Below are 15,228 nucleotides of genomic sequence, written 5' to 3' on the forward strand. Positions count from 1 at the left end.
CATTCCGGCCCCAATTACCATGGCGGAATTAGTCTCCGTGCTTAGTGTCATTCCTTCTCAACCAGAACCATCTGGGTGTATCAGAGTGAAATCAGGAAAATGGGCTCCCAGTATAGTTCAGTCCTTTAGGGGCCTAATGAAAGAAGTCTTATAAATACTTCTTAATTATCCTCCAGATTAATTAGCAGAAGTTGCTGGGTGCCTCTGTCCCAAACTGCAGTCGACTCTTGGCCTGTCAACTTCTCCATCCTTCGGGGACAGTATGGCTTAGAGGGAAAGTGCCAGAGGTGAGCTGTGGGGAGGTAGGTCTTTCCCTTCACCAACTGGATCCTTGCCAGAGTAGGTGCACCTAGAACCCTGTCGAGGCTGCAGCACGCTCATGGAGACCCTTCACCACAGCTTGTCAAACCTGTTACAGTACACCCTGTCCCACGTTGAATGTAACAGGTACACAAGTATGCAGGAGTTGTGGTTGGCTAACTTGCATGGTGTTATGTTCTGTAGACATTTGAATATCAGCTTTGAAGCTTTGTGTTTGGATCCAGTAAATTTTTTTCCGTCTCAGTCCTTTATGTAGGTTCCTGCAGAGTTGAAGGGCCCTGGATTCTGCGCCTGTGAGGCTGGATGAGCAAAGGGCCCCAGGGGCTTGAGGAGGAGAGGGGGTGCCTGGAGGGCTGTCTCACTGTGAGGCTGGCAGGTGGGGGTGCTGGGGCAGCTCCTGGCCTCTCTGCTCCTCCTGGCTTCCCACTGGGGTGATGCCCGTCTGTCCTGGGACCCAGGCAGTGGGCAGTCAGGCTGGTGAGAGGAAGAGTTCCCAGAACCAGATGCTGCCCTCGGGGTGGAGGCCCACATTCTTCCACTGCTGAGAGAGTCTCTTTCACCACATGTTCTCTCCCACCCGCAGCCACTCCTCTCGGCTTTCAGCTCTGTTGTGTATGCAGAGCTCCTGAGGAGAAATGGAACTGACCCAGGTTATCTTTGTAAGGCAGCTACTGATGGGCGGTGAGTCGTGAGTGAGCCAGTGGATGGGCCACCCTCGGGGCAGGTGAGCGCCCAGTTCAGTCAGCTCTCGCCGCGCAGGGGCTGGGCAGGGGGGCGTGGTGCATCCAGAGTTGCCCCTTCAGCCTCGGAGGAGCTGCCTGAGGGCCTGTAATGTAACAGCCGACTTGTGAGGGCGTCTTCTCATCCACCATTTACCTGTCTCATCACCTTGCTGCCTCCAAAAAGGTGTCTACTGTCACAGCTCTGCGCTGGTCTGACCAATGCACGTGGCAGAGGCCACCTGCGTTCAGAGTGCTCAGTGGGAAAGGGACCTGAAAACCTGGCAACTCTCAGTCCTTTCATCTCATCCGCACCACAACCTGGGGCCTTGGAAAGGGGCTCTGCTGCTGTCCGCGCAGTGAGCAGTGGCTAATTAACACACAGCTGCATTAGTCACGTTGGAGGTGACAGCTGAGCAGCATGTTTTGGGTTCGTGTCTGAGAGATCCTGACACACTTTTCAATTATGTGGAACGAATAGTGTGTGGCTTCCACACAGCCGTGTCAGGCAGGGGAGAAGGGGCGTCTGAAATGAAAGCAGGACTTACTGTGGCTCCTCACTCACGTCTCTGCACCTTTGAAAATCACAAAAGGTGACACCAAGGGAGTGTGGCATTGGGGGGACCAGAGGCGTCTCAGAAGGAGAGTTATGAGACAACTCTGGGTGACACAGGAGCTACGGTCCTTCCAGTAGGTGCGTGCTGTGATGCCCAGCATTCACGAGCCCCAGGCCCGTGGCGCACTCTCGTCTGGGCCTCGTATGGGCCTGGCCCAGCAGGGAGAACTGTGAGGACCCCGGAGAACCAAAACACTGTAGCCGTGAGGGAAGCAGGAATGTTCTCCACACGTAACCCCAACCAAAGTAGGGAATGTTGCTAAAATAGCTCTCCTTTTTGTTTCCCCCAGGGCATTAACAACAATTTTATGAACACATCAGATTAGCACAACACGTATTTATGTTCCTGAACTAGAGCCAATGATTCCTTTCTTCCTCACGTGGCTTGCGCGATCCCTAAGTGGCATCTCTCCGATGACAAGAGGATGTTCTTGCAGGTGTGCAGATGTCAGGCTCTGGGGGGCCATAGAAGGGACAGAGCCACTTGCATTTTTTTTTCTTTTTTTCTTTCGTAACCGGGAGTGACATCATGCGGGGCTGGTGGCAAGATGCCCAAGCGTACTGGCCACTCACCCTCACCCCTCTCAGCTCTCCCTGCAGCAACCCTGCAAACACAGGGTCGAGGGCCAGGCTCTGGGGGAAGGACCCAGAGGTGTCCTGCCCGCGGCGTTCCTTCCATTTGCACCACCACCAGGAAAGTCCGCTTGTGTCCATGTCTGCCTTCTGAAGTGCACGAGCGGGATTTTGCTTTCTAAGGGGCCCATGGTGTCACATACATGGTTATATTGCAGCCTGGCTGCTCTTTCCTAACCCCCTGGGTGACCTTGAACAGGCTTCCCTCCCTCTACCAACTGTGGCTCACCCCTGGGTTCCGTTCCTCCCTCATTAACAAGGGCCACCTTTGAGCTGTGGTGAGAACACTGGGCCTGAGGGGACAGAGGGGCGATCCAGCTCCTACTCCAACTGGAGCAGCACCCTTCTTATCTGTTCTGAAAATTAGGGGTTAGTCTAAGAATTTGCTTGAGAAAAAAAAAAGGTTCTTTTTGTTAAAAACAAAAACAAAAAAACCCCCACCAAGTTTGAAATCCACAATTTTGAATGTGTTAAACCTCCTCCCTGACCTTCCATGACTTTTTCTCCCACAATTCCTCCCCCGCTTCAGTCTTCATCTCATCTTAAAGAATTTAAGGTAATTGTTTTGCACAGGCATTAGCACGCATAACAAATATTTGGGAGAAACAAATCTGGTCAAAAATTATGTTGCGTTACAAAGAAAAAGCTCTCTGTATCCCCTGGTCCCCTGTCTGTGGGTGGCCTTGACCCCAGGTGACACCACCAAAGCGTGGGAAGGTGGCTAACTTTGGCCACTCCATCCCTTTGTAATCATAGGCAGGAGATCTTGCCTCTCTGTGCCTCATTTTCCTTACCTGTCACTAGCCCACCTTGCATGGCCCAGGGAAGGTGGAAGGAGAACAGAGGAAGGACAGGCAAAGGCAGCTCTGAAAGCCTTGGAGAAAACAACCCACAGCAAGACACCCCGCACGTCCCGTGTCCCCGCCTCCTCGCCCGCTTTCTCTTCCGGCGGGTCCTCTCCTGACGCTGTCCGCCCCACCCCCAGGCTCAGTTCTCCCCACCTTCCCTCCTGTTGACCCAGCTCAAGGCCTGTTTATGGCTGGGCTGGCAAAGGAGCAGGAAGTGAGGACCGTGCAAATGCTGGTGATTTAACGCCTTTTCTCCAGCCCTGTCATCCCCAGAAGGCACTAAACCCAGACACATGGCTCTCACAAACACAGGGTGCATCCCTTTCCCTCGGCTTCTGCCTGGTCCGATTCTAAGGGTGCCCTGGCTAGCCCAGCACCATCTGCTGCCCGGCCTCAACCTCTCACCCTCCTCACCTCTCTGCCCCCGGGCCCTCGCCCCTGTCAGGCTCAGTCGCTCACGTGCTTGACCCCCTCGTGCTCCTTTCCCTGTCTTCTAACAGCCCTGTTTTCCTTCTCCCTTGAGAATGAGGAAGGCAGGTCGTATGGGGGTTCCAGAGAGGGTCTTGGCGGCAGACCCAGCCGTGCCTTAAATGGTGTGACCTTGAGCAAAGTAGTTAATCCCTTTGAGTCTCAGTTTACTCGTCTAAAAATGGGCATGAGAGAACTTGCCCCATAGGGTGTGGCAAGGAATCTGTGAGAGAATGGAGGGGCACTGAGCAGGGGGTGCCCTGCACCAGCCCGGCGTTTGCTCTGTGAGTGGAATTATAAATCTGCCAAACAGAGAGGAGCTGTGGCCCCTGGGAACGTTTGTTTCACCCCTACCTGCTCCCTCCCTACCTGAGCCCAGTCCACAGGCTTGTATGTGGTTGAGTCTTTTTACCTTCAGTGGCAGCATTTCTTTCCCCGTTCCTTGAAGGCAGTGCTGCAGGTAAAGAGGAAACAAGCTCCTGTTCAGCCCAGTTTGCCCAGAGGAGCTCAGACGGTGAGGACATGGGTCACAGAGTCTGCCAAGGCCTTCTGACTCTCGGCCAATTCAGGCGGCCAAGCCTGGGGAAGCAAAGCCACAGCTTCCAGGGAGAGCCAGCAAATGCCCTCTTTCAGGCTCAGCCTGAGCGGCCCCCCAGAGCAAGAGGGGATGCTTCCAAAGCTTGTTAAATGATTTTCAGCAATTTCAGAAATTGCCTCCGCTGGTAGTTTACATTTCCCGGCAGCCTTAGATTAAAGCGGAAAGAAAAAAAGACCCCTGGTGATAGAAGAGAAGGCGGCTTTGTCCAAGGAGGGCCAGCTGCTGTTGGCAGATTCTGAAGAAAATGGAGGGGTCTGAGTTGGTCCTGCCATATGGGTGGGCGGCCATGGGCACTGGCTCCCCTGGCCTCAGCTGTAGGACTTGGCCATGGTGGCCATGAGGACACTCCCATACCGCCCCTCCCCCCCCCCCCCCCCCCCCCACTGCCAGTCTCAATCTCTAATTTGCCAGTGTCCTCACCTTGAACCCACTCATCAAAGCTGATGTGAAAGTTGTTTTCTTCCTCCTCACCTTAAAAAAAGACAGTAAGAAACAACCATTGCTTCGGCCATCAGCCTCTCAAGACTTAATCTCTACAAAGTTTGATTTTGCTTGTTGTTTTTCCTTCTCTGGACGGGGATGAAGGATGCCAGGTTCAGACCAACTGGCTTTCCCCTTCCAGAAGCAGCTGTGGAGACAGGGAGACAACAGACACATCTGGGTCTGGCCCTGATCCTTGGGGAAGGAGTAAGGATGTTGACCTTTGGTGTCTGGGTTGTATCCGAGTGGTGGGGGTCCGTCAGGCCTTCGTCTTTGCTCCTCTTCCTCCTCCTGCTCCTCTTCAAAAGGCTGTGACCTGGGCATGCCTGGCTCTGATCCACGAGCCCGTTTCTCTAGGCCTCCCATTAATCTCTGTGGGCCACTCCCATGACTCTGCAAGGTTTCTGGTTGCCTTCACAGCCTGGGAGATGAAGTTTTGGCCCCAGGGACCAGATGTTGATCAGATATTCAACAGAGCCAGAGAGCTTGAAAATAACATTCTAATTCTAGGCCTGCCTCTGTCTCTTCGTAAGATCCTCTTCTCCATCTCCAAAAGGTTCTGATCCCTACTCACTGTTGCTCTAGGACCATGGTGTGGGCCAAGGAAAAGTCACTCTGTAGCAGTCTCTGGGGTTGAGTGGAGAGTGGGAGAACTGTGGGCCTGTGTGCTCTGAGGCTGGAGGCTCTGAGGCTGGAGCCTGGGCCTGTGCTCAGACCCAGGGGAGCTAGACCAGAGCAGAAGTCATCACAGAGTCTAAAATAGCTCTATGTATTGTTCTTCCGGAGAGCAAATGATCTTCTCTCCTGACGGCATTATGTATTTTAGGTATTTTGTATATTAAGTTACAAATGGTAAATTATAAAGTATCCTGGGGCAGCCAGTGCCCTATAGACGATTAGCAACACCCCATCTCATCCACGGCTTCTTTTTACTCTGCGTGTGGTTCACGTATCTTGCCACGCTTACACTGCCGTCCACATTGTTCTTTTTTACTACGCAGTGTACCAGTTAGGTTGTTCCCAGTTTTCCCTACCTTGTAAACCATGAGGTAGAGAATATCTTGACACAGAGACCTCTTCTGCATTTTGCCCACTGACAGAGCCTGAGAGCGCCCTTGCTGTATCAGAGCAGGGCCCTCCCTGCCTCCCGGCCCCAACCTCACCCCAGAGGAAGCCCAGGATGGCAGGGAGCCTCTCCAGGTCACACCGTGTTAATGACCAGCCAGCCTGGAGCCCAGACCCAGGACCTGCTAGCCAGTGGGCCGAACCCCTCCTCTCCCGTGGGTTCCCCGTCTGAAAAAGGCTTTGCACGATGCCAGGCACCCAGGCTGCGGTCAATGGTAATTGTGAGATCATGGCAGCTTGTCACTGGGTCATTCAGCCCACTGTCTTTCCCACTGCAGAAGCCAGGAAAGTCCTGGAGGAGCAATGGACCTCGTTCCCCTTGGTGAGCACAAGCCAGTGAGGACCCGACTCTCCAGGCTCCACCACCTTCTCGGCTGCAGGTGAAGTGTGTCAGGCACAGGGAACTGCTTCCCAAGGTGTCAGGAACATTGTTGATGTCCCAGGTCTCCGCCTGGAGAAAATGACTAATCAGCCTGGCTGGACAGGGAACTCGGGAACTAAAGCTACCAGTAAACAGAAAGGAAGTGAAACAACCCAGGCAGGCATCTCCAACCTCTTGCTCCCGCTCCTCCCTCGGGGTGATGTGGCCTCCTCGGGGACGTGGCTCTGGGCCTTGTTTCCCTGCCCAGAGGCACGGGGTGCAGCCCATTAGGCTCGAGGCCCATTTGTGCAGGCTTCATGGGCATTTGGTGAGCCGCTGACCGTAGGTGGAGTCTATGGTCTTAACAAGGTCACTGCAAGCTCTCAGAGCTGAGCCTGGATCCCTACTAGGCTGCCTTCCAACTCTGTGACCCTCGAGCTACTCCACATCTCAAGCCTCAGCCTTCTTTCTATCTAAACTCTACCTTTTTTTTAAATTAATTAATTTATTTATTTATTTTTGGCTGCGTTGGATCTTCGTTGCCGTGCACGGGCTTTCTCTAGTTACAGCGAGCGGGGGCTACTCTTCATTGTACTGCATGGGCTTCTCATTGCAGTGGCTTCTCTTGTTGTGGAGCATGGGTTCTAGGTGCGTGTGCTTCAGTAGTTGTGGCATGCAGGCTCAATAGTTGTGGCTCTCAGGCTCTAGAGCACAGGCTCAGTAGTTGTGGCACACGGGCTTAGTTGCTCCACGGCATGTGGAATCTTCCCGGACCAGGGGTCAAACCTGTGTCCCCTGCATTGGCAGGTGGATTCTTAACCACTGCGCCACCAGGGAAATCCTCTACCTATTTTTATTTTCAGTTTTTCTTTGAATCCAAAGAACACATGTACATAACTTTAAAAGATCACCCCCAAACAGCAGGTTCTGCCCCCTCTTCCGAGGTTCCCTCTCCTTGGCCCATCATTTTAGTTCTTTTGGTCATTTCTTCCATTTCCCTTCATATTTCTAAGTAATTTACTTATATTGCTATTTCTTGGTTGTTTCGCTTTTAGAATACTGACCTCCTCATATGGAAAAATGAGCTCTGGTGGCCACCTCTCTGCACACTTCCCTCTCCATCCTCCCAGTGTTATGATTTGGGGTAAATTGATATTCATGTGTACATGTTTAAAACTATAGAAACATTGTTCTCTGCTAAACCAAGTGGTAGCCTATTTCCTTTCTACTGTAATCCATTGTTTTTCCTCAAGCTATTGTCTTGTTATTTTATTTGCTTTCTTAAAAATACTTTATGCTCTCCCCTACGAAATTATAAAACTCTGAGCAAACACCATAAAGCTCTTCTCAACATGACCAGCCTCAGCAAGTATCACAGGTTCTGTGTTTTCCCTGGAGACCTTGCTCGGGGAGCCTCTTATCACACCTCACCCCCACTCTCACCATCCCATGTGTGGGTCCCTCCCTTTCCCAGAGGGAAAAGGCTCAGAGAAGTTAAAGAACTTTGCCCAACATCATAGCGGTAGTAAGATGGGGGCAGAGATGTGGGCCTAGCCCAGGAGATGCAGTATGGTCAAGAGCCACCAGCCCCTCACCCGAGGATGCTGCAGCCCAGTGGGGTGGCGACCATGTGAACAGGACTATGTGATGGGTTCAACCTGCAGCAGGATTGCACGTGGTGGGAATTCCCTGGCGGTCCAGTGGTTAGGACATGGCACTTTCACTGCCATGGGCCCTGGTTCAGTCCCTGGTCAGGGAACTAAGATCCCACAAACTGCACAGTACAGCCAAAAAAAAAAAAAAAGAGGATTGCACGTAATGCAGAGGCCTTGGCCCTCACTGCAGAGGACAGAGTCGGGTCTCCCTGCTCATCCTGAGTGACCCTTCCTTGTAAGTTCCCCCCACATCCATGCCCATCCCTGTCCCAGGCAGATCCAAGAACAGGCTGAGCCACAAGTCTGCCCCACAGCCAGGTCCACACTTTTCTCTGACTGCCCATGGCTACTTGCCCTTAAACAGGCTAAATCAGCCCTCACCTAACTGCCAGGCTGACATGTGCAACCCCCTCATCACAGACAGGCCACTTTCCTACCGTCCCAGGTCTGCTTCACTGGGGAACTGAGCTCTGACCCTAGCCCCCACCCTCTGCACTGGAGGTGACTCCTTACCTTCACTGGTCACAGTTAGCTAAGGTCAGCTCCTGGGAAAGCGTGGAGGTTACAGTGGTTCTGAGGGCCCCAGGGGGCCTGGTCATCCAGTTGTTCACACATTGGCAATTCCCAGCCATGGCCACCGAGTCCCTAAAGGCAGCACATCCCCCTGAAGGGGACAGAGAGCCTTCTGAGTTCAGAGCTCTTGCTGGAAACCCCTGTGCCTCGCACGGAAGAGGCCTGTGCATCGTCTGGGGGCCTCCAGTGACCACCATCCACCCGCCCCTGAGGCTGCACACCAGAGTGTCGTCAGACAGAGGCCAGACTGGCAGGGGGCGCTGCCACTGGGCCAGGACCACCCCCGGGACACAGGGGCTGGTGCAGGACACATCTCGCCAGCCTCAGCCATCAGAAAACAAGGAGTGGGTGTCAGAGGTGCTTGGGAAATGTAAGATGCATAGGTCTCTCCAAGCAACCACATGCCTTCGAAACAGACAACTCACCAGGATTTAATCGGCAACTCAAATTCAGTCTGCTAAGTAGGGAAGAAGAAAGTGTGTGGTTGTCATAGTAACACCAAATTGCCCAGGACTGTTGGTCTCTCAGGTGGGAAAGGGAGGGGGAGCAGAGCCCAGCCTCTGTTTCCCCGATGGGGATGTTCTGGGGAACGGGTGCCAGGCTGGACACACCTGCTTTCTTCCCACCACTGCAGCTCGGGGCTGAGCCGTGGGGAGTGGTGTAGAGGGTGCTAGCTGGCTCAGGGCCCTCAGCCTAGGGTCTGGGGCCCGGGTTGCTCAGGCATGTGTGTTCCAGCCCCACCTCAGAGCACCTCAGACCTGGAACCTCCTTCTCCTCCTGCCCCCCAGTCCTGAGACTTCCTAGCAGTGCTGTGCCCACAGGCCTGGTCATGGACTGGCACACAGCTGTCCTTGCTGGCATATCCTCTGAGTCCCGTATGAATGACCGAGGGAACAACAGCCTCACCCAGAGAGTGCCAGCCAGAGCCACACGGAGGAGAATATGGGGCTGATCCACTCACGAGTGCACCACGCTGCCAGCCTGGCCTTCTTCTCTCCACCAGGAATGGAATGAAGCCACCTGATGGGTGCCCCCTATGATCTATGCCAAGCTGGAACCAGGCCTGGGTGGGGGTGAGAGGTAGAGGAGGGGCTGCTTAAGTGGAGAAGTTAAGCCCTAGGAACCTCGCCTGCCCTCAGACCCACCTCCAAGTCCCTGCTGACCAGCTGCACGTCCACGTCTGTGGTCCCAGGGCCTGGTCATAGGAGGTCCATAGACACTTAATGCATGAATGAATGAGTGGATAAAGAGTGAATGAGTGGATGACGTGTGGAGTGAGGACTGGGAGCAGAGGAAATGGAGAGGCCAGGAGCCGGGGGGAGCCCTCAAAGGGAGGTGTTTGTCAGGCTCCCCATCCTGCGGTCTGCCCCAGCCCTGGGGCAGCTCCTGGCTTCCAGAGGGACCACTGAGGTCCCTGGCAGATGTGGCCCTGTCACTTGATCCCCCCTTAGAGAGGCAAGGACCCCAGGGCCCATCCCCCAAGGCCTGGCTCACCTGGTCCCTGATGGGGGCTGCCTCCCTGGGACCCCACAGACCTGACTGCTTTTGCTACTCAGTGTGTGGGTTCTTCCACTGTCCAATTAGTGCTAATTGGGAGCCAGAAGTGTGTGCGTGTGTGGGGGTGCGTGTGCCTGGAGCTCAGATGTCCTTGTCAGAACCTAGAGGCTTCCTGGGACAGGCCTTTGCCCAGGGTTGCAAAGTCTGAGCTGGGTGGAACTGGGTGGGACTGACCGGGCACCATGTGCAATGAACACTTCTCTCAAGAGGCCTGTGCTGTCACTGGCTACTTCCTACCCTGGGCGCCAGCTGCCCCAGGGCCAGGCAGGCCCACCTTGTTCATGCTGAATGCTCAGCGCCTGTCACAGACCCACAACTCTTTGCATTTCAGACTCCAAGAATGAAGGGAAGAAGGCCTCTGGGGCTGACAGAAGAAGCAAGGAGGGACTAGGGGAAGGACCGGTCCCAGTCTCAACTCATGGTTCAGTAATGGCAAGGAAAGACTTGCTTATCTGATGGGCTCACACTTGTGGCTCCCTTGAGGGACAGAGGATGCAGAGGCCTTCCCTAGAGATGTGGGACTTCCCCTTAGTTTCCCCTCCTCCCCGAGGTCTCTGCCTCCTTTCATTTAGGGCACAGATGGGGGTGTCCAGAGGCAAAGCACCTTTTGTGTCAAGTCCTAGGCTAAGTTCTCAACTCCTGTGGTGCTTCCCACACCCTCAGGCACTGGTCACAGCCTGATGACGGAGGCTGCAGTGGGGGAAGCAGGGGTGTGGGCATGTGGGGAGCCTGGGCACGCTCCCGTTCCAGAGCTAAGGCCCGCCCTGCCTCCTGCAGTGCTTGTGTTGACCACGGCCCACGGGACCCTCATCCTGGGCACAGTCAGGCCTCCCTCTTCGTGGACCCAGACCCTGTGACCCCAGGACCCAGGACCACCCAGAGCCTAGAAGCAGGGCCCTCAGGGCTCAAAGGTGCTCAGAGATTAAGACAGCTGAGCTCGCTCACAGGGCCAGCCTCAGTTTCAGCCCCTGCAAAACAGACTTGTTCCGCAGCAGGCACGGAAGAAGGTAGAGCCGGCAGCGGGCTCTTCCGTGGCCCGGGATCCAAGAGGAGAGGCCTGACGGCCGGCAGCCACTAGAGGGCAGGACCCTCCCGTGTGTTTCCTCTAAAGGGCTGCTGAGCAGGGCGGCTGGAGACAATGGCAAGGCGGGCCCTGGACACACTCGCGGAACATGGAACGGCTGCTGGTCGGGTCCAGCCGAGGCTGGGGCACTGACTAGAAGTGCACCTGGGCCCTACCCCTCACTAGCCCTCGCTGAGCCTTTGGGCTTTCACCTCTTACGAGGCCGGTCTTTAGCCTGCCTGGCGCCTCACCTCCCCTTCTTAGAACATCAGCGGCAGAGGAGCAATTAGGAAAGGCCCTCCAGCCTCCTCTGGGGCCACTGAGGCCACTGAGGCAGGTAGGAACTCAGCTGGCCACACCCCCGCGTGGGCTTGGAGTAGACCGAGGGCTGACCGTGACCCAGGCACTCACAGCGACTCCGTGAGGTCAGTGTAGTTGGATCACCCTGCTCTGGCAGATGAGGAAACGGAGGCTCAGAGGGGCTTTTGTCGGCCTGAGATCCACCAGCAAAGGTGGTACGGGGATTCCAGCCCCGGCAGGGGGACGGCAGAGCCTGTGCCTGAGCTACCACATGGTGTTGCCGTCACCAGTGCAGAGACACCCTCCCATAACCCACACCCCGCCAGACATGAGCGTGTGTGTGCCAACAGGGCCCTGGTAGCTGCAGCAGGCACGCAGTGTCTGCACCCTGCCTGCCCCAGCCAGAGGCTTCTGCCTCATCCAGACCTGGTCGGCAGTGGCTGCCTCTGGGGCATAGGCTCCTTGAGGATGCCCAGCCCACCCCTGGGCAGGAGGACCTGTGTGAGGAGCTGTCCATGCTGTGACTGCGCCTTCTTCATGGCCACTTGATGCTAGTGGGGAAGTGGGTTCCAATGAAGGGAAGGAATGGCGGCCCTGTCTGCCTCATGAGGTGGTGCTCGCAGCCACGGCAGGGGGTGGGGAGTTCCTGACCCAGGCAGCCCTACTTCTGCCCTTTCCCAGAGAGGGAGAAGGCGGTGGAGCTGCTGGGCATCACATTTCCGGTGAGGGCCTTAGCAGTTAGAGGCTGAGTCCAGCTGTCCCCATTCTGCCTTGGAGCAGTAGAGAATGAGAGTGTCTTGTGGGCCTGTTTCTGGAGCTCTGGTCTGAGCTGAGCTGTAGCTCATACGGCTGATTTGCATGGAGACCCCTGACTTGGCTGCTGGGCTGGGGTGGAGGGCCGTGTCAAGGACTGGGGTCTGATGGGGGAGGTAGCCCTGCTGCCAGATCTTTCTCTATGGCCCGGTTGGCCTCTTGGGTGTGTTGAGGCCTGTGAGCATCAGGCATGCCCGGGAAGGCAGCTCCACCGGCAGGCCCAAACAGGGTATTTACAGGAGCCCTGTCTTCTGGCCAATTATCTGAGGAACAAACCCCACAGACTTCAGAGCGCAGCTCCAATAGTGTAAGGGTCCTCTCAACAGCTCCAGTGACCACAGGACTCAGGGCACGCATTTTACAGATGGGGACCCCCAGGCTCAGGCCTCACCACCACTTCAACAATAGCTTCTTCACTCGTCTCCTTGACGTCAGTTCTCTCTTTTCCTTCCTTGTTTTCAATTAAAACAATTTTTTTTAACTTTTAAAATAATTAGTTTTTGTTACCTAAGAAATATGTGAATACATCCTCATTTTTAAAATGTAATACAATAAGACTAAATCAGAAGCCTCCCTTGGAACTTCCGTGGTGGCGTAGTGGTTAAGAATCCACCTGCCAATGTCAGGGACACGAGTTCAATCCATGGTCCGGGAAGATCCCACATGCCACGGAGCAATGAAGCCCGTGGGCCACAACTATTGAGCCTGAGCTCTAGAGCCCATGAGCCACAACTGCTCAGCCCATGTGCCACAACTACTGAAGCCTGTGTGCCTAGAACTTGTGCTCTGCAACAAAAGAAGCCACCACAACGAGAAGCCCGCACGCAGCAACAAAGACCCAATGCAGCCAATAATTAAATAAATAAATTTATTTTTAAAAGTCCCAACGATTTTTTTTTTAAAAAGGAAGTGTTTTAGGAGCACGTGTGTTGAACACGTGTAGCTGATTTGTGAACTGTCCCGTGACTGTGAAATGTCTGTGTAGCTCCCAGTGGTGCTGTTCGGCTGTGCTGCATGCCCTGGCCCTGCAGGCAGCCCGTCCCGTGATGACACTGCCACCCATGCCCTGACTTCCTATCTCTGTCCCCTCATTTTGGCCTCAAGACTCAATCCTTTTCCTTTAAAAGCTCAAATCTCAAACTATTTTCAGAGTTTATTTTCTCCTTTCTTCCAACCCCCCCCCCAGGATTTGGGTTGGGATGGGGACCGGTAGGGAAGGAAGCCTACCTTGGGGGAAACTGAGCAGGGCAGGAAATGTCTAGCAGAACACCCCTCCCAGACTCTAGATGCAGGTGCTGCTGGCATAGCCTGTGCTCCTGGGGACAAGTAGAGCTCCCAAACCATCCATCCTCCCCCTCCTCAGTCCTTCTAATTGTGGCAGAGCACGTGCAACATATGGACATCCTGTGGATGTATCTGTTCCCCTGCTCCTGGATATCTAGGCTGTTTCCATTGGGGTGCTATTCCACACTGCCACAATGGACACCCCTGTGCATGTCTCCTCTGGGGTCGTTTGGAGATGCTGAAAAGTGAACTCCCTGAGCTGAGAGGCAGGTGCTATATCACCCTCCAAACACTTGAGCTCACACCCAGAACCACTCTATTACACTAACACTGCGGCCAAAGCACCTCCTTTCAATGTGAATTTCTTTCATTACTCATCTTATATCTTACTTATTAATTAATTTACATTGTATACATTTAAAATGTATAACCTTACATCTTAAAGGCAGGATCTGTCTGGTGAGGCCTCTTCTGAAGCAGAGCCCTGACCCTGGCCGGGAGACCTGAAGAGTGAGGTCAGTGGCCTTCTGGGCCCTCTCCTCCAGGTTGGACCTGGGCTACACCCTCACCCCAGGTTTCTCTCTGACCTCTGACAACAGGGCTGGCTAGAGGTATAACTGGCAAGGTCCCTGCTCAGGCTCAATCTAACTAGGGGCGACCTGCCCCAAAGCAACTCACTGGGAAAAGATTGACCTTCCCTGGACTTCTGACTCTGAATGAGCACATGCCAATCTGACTCGGCCTTTACTTTCTGCTTCTAGAAAATGGAGTGAAGGAGGACCCAGAATGGGAGGTTGAGAGGCAATGGGCAGACAGATGTTAGCACGACACCAATAGTTTACGTGCCCATGGCTGCAGGCACCTGTGCATGTCTGCAAGTCCAAGCTTTCGCCAAGGACCCTCCCGGGATGTGTGTGCATGATTGTGAGGTATGTGTTTCCACATGTGGACAACTAAGTGTTGCCACGGGTGTGGGTGTGGGTCGTCAGGGGTCATTTCTTCTGCAGAACCAGTGCTCAGAAGGTAACAGGTAGGAGGCAGTCTGAGGAAGGGCTGGTGCTTCGATGGAAGGCAGAATGGACAAGCTGAGCTTAAGGAGAAGACAGGGCAGGTGAGGTTAGTCCATGTTGGGTGCAGTGGCTAAGGTCTGTTAAGGGTCATTCCTGTTACCTTCTGTACCAGGGCTGCCCCTTAGGAGAGGGTTGGGCTGGGCCCCTCCTTCCCAGCAAGGTTGGCTACAGCTGACCTTATGCCCCACTCCAGCCAGGCAGTCCTGGGGCCTCAGAAAAGTTCAGAGTCTCGTGGTGACAGGTGGCCCAGCTGACTTGAGGGCATGACGTGGCCCGTCCGGCTGTGATTTACCTCCAAGGCCTCCGTGCTGTAAACGGCCACTTCGTGCGTGATCTCACTCATCAGCCGGTGGGCTGACAATCAGTGGTCACCAAGACCAGAACCAGGAGGATCCGTTCCCAGCCAGGATCCTACAGGGTGGGTTGTACAAAGGGAGTGCTAGTGTGCAGACGCAGGGCCTCTGCCTGCTTCTCCACAGCTGCCCCTGCCCCAGTTGCTCCTCATTTCAGAGTGCATCCTGGAGGCTTATTTTTCCTATCAAGGAATAAGTTACAGTCAGTTAAAATCACCAATCAGGACTGTACAACTCGATGATTCTTACACAGATGGACACCCATGTAAGCATGACCAGAGCAAGGTTCATCATCCCAGCAAATTTCCTGTGTGCCCTCCCAGTCACTAGCGCCTACCCAAGAAGTAGCTGCTACTCTGACCTCCTGAAGTAATCAGAAATTAGTTTTGCT

At 54.4% G+C, this 15,228-nt stretch overlaps 1 long non-coding RNA gene across 1 annotated transcript; it reads left to right on the forward strand.

Annotated features, from left to right (window-relative positions):
- The first annotated feature begins 1,957 nt into the window (after window positions 1-1,957).
- LOC130835219 (uncharacterized) lies at window positions 1,958-7,416 on the forward strand. The gene is made up of 3 exons (XR_009048847.1): window positions 1,958-2,093; window positions 6,087-6,188; window positions 7,225-7,416. It is a non-coding gene; the product is annotated as an uncharacterized LOC130835219 (long non-coding RNA).
- Window positions 7,417-15,228: the final 7,812 nt, after the last annotated feature.

The sequence above is a fragment of the Hippopotamus amphibius genome, chromosome 13 (genome assembly GCF_030028045.1).
Source record: "Hippopotamus amphibius kiboko isolate mHipAmp2 chromosome 13, mHipAmp2.hap2, whole genome shotgun sequence".
NCBI lineage: Eukaryota > Metazoa > Chordata > Mammalia > Artiodactyla > Hippopotamidae > Hippopotamus > Hippopotamus amphibius.